Here is a 7,657-nt window from a genome sequence, read left to right as displayed (position 1 = left end):
TAGTAAAAAAATAATAGAATTATTAGAAGCAGTGGTAGTAGTAATAGTAGTTATCCCTATTATACTAGTAGTATAGTAGTAGTATTAAAAGTAATTATTACTAGTAGTAGTAGTAGTAATTAATAGCACTACTAGAGAGAGTAATTATTAGTAGTATAGTAGTACTAGAGGTTTGTATATGTTAATAAAATTATTTAAGTTTCTAACTAACTAACCAACGAACTAACTAGCTAACTAATCAACCAAAATACATGAATAAAATTAAAAATGAATAACAAAGTATTTTTTCACTACTGCACTAGAATGTTATTGTATATTTGCAAAAAAAAAACAGTGTATACAGTGTGTAATAAAACTAATATGTAATGATTTAAGCTGAAGTTCAAGTGTTTCTAGTGGAGTTTATTGTCATTTCAGCCAAATTTATAAGTTCAGAGTGAAACGAAACGTTTCTCCAGGACCAAGCTGCTACATAAGACAAACACAGAACAACACAGAACTACAAGGGACATAAATTATACAATAAAGTGCACAAGTGCAAACATGTGCAGACAGCACAGGACAGTACAGTGACTACAGCGCCGACCAGCACACAGTTCTGTTTAAAGTGAATCCAGTGAGAATAGAGCAAAGGGTACAAGAGAACAATACAAGTAGCTGAAATAGTGTAAACATAAGAGTAGCAGCATATGTACAGTATAATAAATATTGTAGCAGCATAAACATGTGCAAAAACTTGCAAAAAGATTTCAGAGAGGATGGAAGATGCTCAGTTGTGTGTGTATATATGTATGTGTGTGTGTGTGTGTGAGTGTGTGTGTGTGTGTGTTCCTTCAGTCCAGTTACTGAGTATTGAGTCTGATGGTTTGGGGGAAGAAACTATTGCACAGTCTGCTCGTGAGGCCCGAATGCTTCGGTACCGTTTACCAGACGGCAGGAGGGTGAAGAGCGTGTGAGAGGGGTGTGTGAGAGGGGTGTGTGAGGGGTGTGTGAGAGGTGTGTGAGGGGTGTGTGTGAGGGGTGTGTGAGAGGTGTGTGAGGGGTGTGTGTGAGGGGTGTGTGAGAGGTGTGTGAGGGGTGTGTGTGAGGGGTGTGTGTGAGGGGTGTGTGGGGTCGTCCACAATGCTGGTGGCTTTGCGGATGCAGCGTGAGGTGTAAATGTCCATGATGGAGGGAAGAGAGACCCTGATGATCTTCTCAGATGTCCTCACTATCCGCTGAAGGGTCTTGCGATCCGAGACGGTGCGATTCCCAAACCAGGCAGTGATGCAGCTGCTCAGGATGCTCTCGATAGTCCCTCTGTAGAACATGGTGAGGATGGAAGGTGGGAGATGTTCTTTTCTCAGTCTTCTCAGAAAGTACAGGCGCTGCTGGGCTTTCTTTGTTATGGAGCTGGTGTTGAGCGACCGGGTGAGGTTCTCCGCCAGGTGAACACCAAGAAACTTGGTGCTCTTGACGATCTCCACGGAGGAGCCATCGATGTTCAGCGGAGAGTGGTCTCTCTGTGCTCTTCTGAAGTCAACAACCATCTCTTTAGTTTTGTCCACATTCAGAGACAGGTTGTTGGCTTTGCACCAGTCCGTTAGCCGCTGCACCTCCTCTCTGTATGCTGACTCGTCGTTCTTGCTGATGAGACCCACCACGGTCGTGTCATCGGCGAACCTGATGATGTGATTCGATCTGTGCATTGCTACACAGTCGTGAGTCAGCAGAGTGAACAGCAGTGGGCTGAGCACACAGCCCTGTGGGGCCCCAGTGCTCAGTGTGGTGGTGTTGGAGATGGTGTTCCCGATCCGGACTGACTGAGGTCTCCCAGTCAGGAAGTCCAGGATCCAGGTGCAGAGGGAGGTGTTCAGGTCCAGCAGGTTCAGCTTTCCGATCAGGTGCTGAGGAATGATTGTGTTGAATGCTGAACTGAAGTCTATGAACAGCATTCGAACATATGTGTCTTTATACTTTGTACAGATAGTCTGCCATATTGTACTGTCTTTTCAGGGCCAGATAACATTGCATTTTACTTTTTGTTGTGTTTGAGATTGCCAATGTTTGAAGTTATTTTGTTTAATTTGTTGTGTAATTTGGTTAAATGTAATGTGTGTGGCAGTATTGCTGTGGTCCAGGGCATCAGTGTGATGGGGGTCATTCAGTGCTAGTGGAACATCAGGACTAAAGCTCTGGACCAGCTGAGAGAGGGGATTGCTTCCATTGTTCAGCTCTTGGTATTGCAGGGCTTTATAATGGTATGAGTCGGGGGCACTGAGTTTTAAATGCTTCCAGAATTTGATTGCCCTTTTCTGCATTTTTATAATTAGTGGATATTTTCCTAATTCTGCCCTGCATGCGTTATTTGTTATGTTCCGGTGGGTGTGTAGGATATTTTTACAGAATTCTGCATGCAGGGTCTCGATGGGGTGATTGTCCCACTTGGTCAGTTCTTGGTTTGGATTTGTCAGTGGACCCCACACCTCGCTGCCATAGAGGGCAATCGGCTCAATGACAGATTCTAATATTTTCAGCCAAATTCTGACAGGGATCTCTATTGGGCATTGTTGTTTTATGGCGTAAAAGGCCCGGCGTGCTTTGTCTCTCAGCTCATTCACTGCAGGATTAAAGGTTCCTGTGGAAGAGATTTTTAGACCCAGGTAACTGTAGTGTGATGCATGTGTTATAAGGTTAGTTCCTAAAGTGAATGTGTGTTGTGATCCCTGGGATCTGGATCTTTTCTGGAAGGTCATGATTTTAGTTTTCTTGAGATTGACTGTCAGGGCCCAGGTCTGACAGTACTGATCCAACAGGTCCAGGTTCTGCTGTAGACCCTGTTGAGTGGGAGACAGCAGAACCAGGTCATCTGCGTAGAGCAGACATTTGATTTCTGAGTCGTGTAGAGTGAGACCAGGAGCTGCGGATCGCTCCAGACTGAGCGCCAGTTCACTGATGTATATGTTGAATAGTGTTGGGCTCAGGCAGCAGCCTTGTCTCACTCCACGCTCCTGGGAAAGGTATTTTGTTCTTTTTGTGCTAATTTTCACACCACATTTGCTTTCAGTGTACATTGATTTGATAAAGTCGTAGGTTTTACCACCTACACCACTTTCAAGAAGTTTGTAAAATAGTCCTTGGTGCCAGATTGAATCAAATGCTTTTTTAAAGTCGATAAAACATGCATATATTTTGCCTTTGTTTTGCACGACGTGTTTTCCAATGAGAGAATGTAATGTGTAAATGTGGTCAGATGTACGGTAATTTGGTAGAAATCCGATTTGACTTCTGCTCAAGACACTGTGTGTGATGATGAAGTCCAGCAGTCGAGCGTTTATTACACTACAGAATAACTTTCCCAGGTTGCTGCTCACACAAATGCCTCTGTAATTATTGGGGTCAAATTTATCTCCGTCTTTAAAGATGGGTGTTATCAAGCCTTGATTCCAGATGTCAGGGAAGTGACCTACACTCAGAACCACATTGAATAATTTCAGAATAGCTGATAAGAATCTAGTGCTAGTTTGTTTTATCATTTCGTTTAGTATTCCATCAGGTCCAGATGCTTTTTTTGGTTTAAGGATTTTAATTTTGTCTTTAAGTTCGTTTTCGGTAATGGGGAAGTCTAATGGATTTTGATTATCTTTAAAAGCCAGTTCTAGTGTTTCTAGTTGTTTGGTTATTTGATTTTGCTTACAGTTTGTGTCTGTTGCTACTTTATTAAATAGTGTTTGGAAATGGGTTTCCCATATTTCCCCATTTTGAATCTCTCTCTCTCTTTCTCTCTCTGTTTCTCTCTCTCTGTTTCTCTCTCTCAAGTCATTTTTTTTTTCAATTCAAATGAGCTTTATTGGCATGACTGTGTAACATCACAATGTTGCCAAAGTAATAAATATATTATTCTCTCTCTCTTTCTCTCCATCTCTCTCTCTCTCCCTTTCTCTCTCTGTCTCTCTCTCTCTCTCTCCCTTTCTCTCTCCATCTCTCTCTCTCTCCCTTTCTCTCTCTGTCTCTCTCTCTCTCTCTCCCTTTCTCTCTCTGTCTCTCTCTCTGTCTCTCTCTCTCTCTCTCTCTCTCTGTCTCTCTCCCTCTGTCTCTCTCTCTCTCTCTCTCTCTCTGTCTCTCTCTCTCTCTCTCTCTATCTCTCTCTCTCTGTCTCTCTCTCTCTTTCTCTCTCCCTCTGTGTCTCTCTCTCTCTCTTTCTCTCTCTCTCTCTCTCTATCTCTGTCTCTCCCTCTCTCTCTCCCTCTCTCTCTCTCTCTCTCTCTGAAAAGAGCTGAAGTGATGACGTCACCGCGGGTCAGTGTTTTTTTCCTGAAGTTACGATGGCGCTTCTGAAGTTTTCAAACTTTTCTTGGTGAGTTTTATTTGTCACTGTTGGTGAGTTTAGTGACGCGTTTCTGCTTTAGTTCTTCACTCTGGTCTTTTTACAGAACGCTCACGTGTCTTTACACGACTTTATTAAAACAAACAAACAAACAAAAAAACAAACAAACCAGACGTGGGGTAAAGGCGAAGTTTTCTGTACGTGGCTAATAATCGGGAGTTAGCTTAGCTTAGCATTAGCGTGCTAGTTTGCTAATCAGATTAGCGGTAGTGTTTATGCAGGACATTGGTGTTTGTGAGGAGAAAGAGGAATTTACACGATCATAAAACTGAATAAAGTTGTGTTTTAATGTTTAAAAACGTTTAGAAATAAAAAATACATGTTATATAAGTTGTTTTTGGGGTTAGCTGGGTTAGCTTAGCAAGGCTAGCCGGCTCCTTCACAGTGTAAACACAGAGAAATAATAATAAAATATTCAATAATAAGCTTTAAATTTAGAAATAAATAAACTCCAGCAGTTTTTAAAGGATTAAACTTCATCCTGTGATTGTTAAACTTCACACACACACACTTTAATGTCAGAGAAAGTTGTGTTTAATGACACTTCTTTTTTTAAAACCGTTTAAAAAAGTGAAAGTTGTTTTTACTGCTTAATATTTTTACATCTGATAAACAAACAAACTAAAAAAACTCGCGTTTATGTCTTTGTTTATCGGTTTATACAATAATTAATATTATAAATAATTAGTATTTATAGTGTAAACTATAGTTTGGGCCTAAAACTGTCCTTAAACAGTTAAAGTGCATGAAGAGAATCTCAATATTTATATTTTTATTTAAATAAAATCTAAAATAAAATGTTTATATTAATTACAAACTCTCAGGTTCCTCTGATTTATGATTTTATGGTTGTGATTTGGTTAAACATTTAAAAATGTTTTAAAAATATTTTTTATTACACATTTATTTATATTTTCTGCTGTTGTATAATTTATTTTTCTAGAAATTAAATAAATAAAAAATAAAAGTAAAATAAAAAAGAGTCTAATAAGAAGCAGGGGAGTTGATAAATATTTTAAAATAAATTTTTTATTTAATGTTTCCCTTTTTCACTGAAATACATATTTATACACGTTAAATAAAAGCGTCATTGATTTTTTTTCTCATTTTTTTTAAAAACTATTTTGCAGTAAACAGAGTTTATTATTATTATTATTATTATTGTTAGATTATTAAATTTCTTGTCAAGTATTGTGATGTGATATTTTTGGTCGTATCGCCTCAGCTCCGTCTAAATAAATAAATAAATAAATAAATAAATAGGTCATAAAACTGCGCAAAACATTTTTTATTTCAGCGTTTAACTATTTATTATTTGAATTACTTTTAACACGCCTTCTTTTTTTTTTTTTTTTTTTTTTTTTTACTTTTTATTAATTTTATATTTGTAAACATTTAATGTTTATAACATTTTCACTTTTTTCAGTGTTATTATTTAATGTAATTTTTTAAGTTCATCTATTTAACTATTTTTTGTTGCATTTTGTTTCTTTTTTCTAATTAAAAAAAAGTACTTTACACTGTAAAGCACTTTGAGCTGCGTTTTAAATGTATGAAAAGTGACATTTAATTAATTAAACCAATTAAATTATTAACCAATCAATTAATTAATTTATATATAGCCTAATGAATTAATTAGATAATGAGTCAGGGTTTGATTGGACTCGCTGAACGCAGACAGAATTTTTTATCGTGTGAAAATTTTCACTTCTGGTTCCTCATTTTGATTCTTGTTCCACGTTGATGTTTTCTGCGATCGAGACTCGTTTAAAAATATTAATTTATTTATCTGTAGTGTGTAAACTGCACGCTGTGGTATCAACTCTGCTAATTTAACGCGTTTATTTTTATTTCCATCACTGGACGAGTCGCTCTGTAACTCAGTACATTTGTTCCCACCTTCTTACCAGATCAGGGGTTTGTGGGCGGGGCTAGAAGCAGCGCTGATCACTGATTGGTCAAGCACGATGAATACAGAATCGTCAGATTCAACATTTCCTGTTTATTTTTATTTATTTATCCACATCATTGCGAATATTTAACTCGTTTTTTTCCAAGCGAAATCCTGCATGACTTCCTGTTCACTGTATTCGCTCGTTACTTAGCGTTTACCGTAATAAAGCGAATAGCGTGTGTAGCGTAGTTCTCCGCGTATCCGCTAGAGGAGTAACGATACGTCACGATGCGAAAACGTGGTGATGTGTGTGGAGGAAATGTGCGATAACAGCATGGTGTTAATTACGCAGGTAAAGCAGTTACACTGTTTGAACACCAGGGGTCCCAATCTGCGTAATCCATACAGTTAAATAAATAAATAAATATTTATTTATATAAACCGATATATATATATATATATAGAGAGAGAGAGAGAGAGCGCTGGTCACATGATTGGTTTCTTTCAATAAGAGCTTACGCCATTACTGAGACGTGAAGTGACCACTAGCCCGATATAACGGTTAAAAAGATCTCGTCAGTCGGCCATTTTAGCCGCATTTGGAGCTTTATTTACAGTTAAATAGATACAGGCTCTGACACGGAACTCGCTGTGTTTCAGTCGATTATTTTCCCGAGTTCAGACACTTTGTTTTTTCAATCAATCCTAATTTTTTTTTTTTAATTTGAGAATTTATAAATATATCTGTTTATTTGTAAGATACGGTGAACTTGTAGTCCATTTTGTTTACAATATTTATAGCGTTTTTAAATTTATTTAGTTTTATACAGAAAAAAATGCACATTGTTTTTGATTCAGAAATAAAAAAAGGCGTCTTTTGCTTCGTTAAAATTCTGTTTAAAATGTTCTGAAAATCGAATCGTGAACAGAGTCTCGTGAATCGAATCGAGTCGACTCGTGACCGGAGAGTATCGTTACACCCCTAAAGTCCGACTGAACACCGAACGCGTGCAGCTTTTTGTATGTGTGGTGTTTTTTTGGTGCATCTGACAAAATTCAAGCTCAATATCCTGTTTATGTTTAACAGAAATTAAAGTATTGGCACCCCTTGCTTTGTTTGAGCTGCTCATCACGTAAGTGCGGGACGAACTCGCTCGTTAGGAATCGATTCATCCTGGAAATAATAATAAAATAATATAAAATACCGACACATTCGTCAGTGACTTCGGGGGTTCAGGCTACACAGTGTTCAGTGTGTTCGGTTCTTTAGACGGTCTGTACAGGAGTTTTTTTAGTGAATGTTGCAGCCAGAAATGCTTTTTATAAAAGTTGTGATGCAGTTTGCAGAGTTTTTTTATTTATTTAATTTTTTTTGTGGAAAACTGCTTGAATTGGCA

The 7,657-nt window shown here is 37.9% G+C and overlaps 1 protein-coding gene across 4 annotated transcripts in view; it reads left to right on the top strand.

Moving 5' to 3' along the window:
• The first annotated feature begins 4,182 nt into the window (after positions 1-4,182).
• Positions 4,183-7,657, top strand: part of raf1a (Raf-1 proto-oncogene, serine/threonine kinase a) — a 29,260-nt gene continuing 25,785 nt past the window's right edge. For all 4 annotated transcript variants that reach the window (XM_053240567.1, XM_053240566.1, XM_053240565.1 and 1 more), the window contains exon 1: positions 4,183-4,336. The gene's annotated coding sequence lies outside the window, so the exon portion shown is untranslated. The remainder of the gene's footprint in view (positions 4,337-7,657) is intronic.

Source organism: Pangasianodon hypophthalmus, chromosome 16 (assembly GCF_027358585.1).
Source record: "Pangasianodon hypophthalmus isolate fPanHyp1 chromosome 16, fPanHyp1.pri, whole genome shotgun sequence".
Classification (NCBI taxonomy): Eukaryota; Metazoa; Chordata; class Actinopteri; order Siluriformes; family Pangasiidae; genus Pangasianodon; species Pangasianodon hypophthalmus.
This window is presented reverse-complemented; position numbering and strand designations above follow the sequence as displayed.